The 717-nt window shown below is 48.7% G+C and overlaps 2 protein-coding genes across 2 annotated transcripts in view; one reads left to right on the top strand and one right to left on the bottom strand.

The window, feature by feature from the left end:
* Window positions 1–717, top strand: part of LOC113214575 (heat shock 70 kDa protein II-like) — a 19,983-nt gene that overhangs the window by 8,126 nt on the left and 11,140 nt on the right. The window lies entirely within an intron of this gene.
* Window positions 1–717, bottom strand: part of LOC113214574 (heat shock 70 kDa protein-like) — a 44,100-nt gene extending 43,383 nt beyond the window's left edge. The window contains exon 1 of the mRNA XM_052271797.1: window positions 666–717. The gene's annotated coding sequence lies outside the window, so the exon portion shown is untranslated. The remainder of the gene's footprint in view (window positions 1–665) is intronic.

Below are 717 nucleotides of genomic sequence, written 5' to 3'. Positions count from 1 at the left end.
GGGCTGAACTTTTGAATGCAGGCCTTGCCCCGAGTGGCGGAGCGTAGCGGGAATCAAAACAAAAAAAGTACCATAACGCACAAAAAGAAATGCTCTATTTAAAGGCTGCACTTCGATTGAAACCTTGTCAAATAGTGTTTTTCGATTAACGGAGGAAGAATAATAGCGGGTAGAACATAAAGGTTCCTGATTGGCCGAGCGCTTACCCCCACTACCGGCGTGACGTGGAGGCGGGAAGCTCTCGACCAATCGGTAATGTTTATGTTCTATACCCGCTATTCTTCTTCCTCCGTTAGTCGAAATACACTATACCACTTTCTGGATGTGTGGCGTACTTTTCTTTTGTTGTTTTCTGTTCTGTTTTGGTTCCTACTACGCTCCGCCACACGGGGCAAGGTCCTCACCCTTGGCTGTGCGCTTTTCGACAGGAAGTGAGGAAGTCGGGACCGCAATCAGTACGCCAAGTTCGCCCATTTTCTTCCTTTCACAACAGTGCAGTTGACTCAAAGGTGGATACAGGGAATACAGGGATACCGGGAAGAAGAAACCGGAGATCGCTATGCTTTAACATGGTGACTTCCGTTTTCTTGTTTCCTGCATTCTTCTGCATTTCAGCTTTACCGGAATGCTTTATAAAGCAGGTGTTCAAATTCTGAGCGGCTCACCTGAAGAGACGACGAGTTGTGCGCTCGGCTAGCGCCGAGGAGGGAGGCGGGC

This window comes from Frankliniella occidentalis, unplaced genomic scaffold (genome assembly GCF_000697945.3).
Source record: "Frankliniella occidentalis isolate FOCC.00 unplaced genomic scaffold, Focc_3.1 Scaffold173, whole genome shotgun sequence".
Classification (NCBI taxonomy): domain Eukaryota; kingdom Metazoa; phylum Arthropoda; class Insecta; order Thysanoptera; family Thripidae; genus Frankliniella; species Frankliniella occidentalis.
This window is presented reverse-complemented; position numbering and strand designations above follow the sequence as displayed.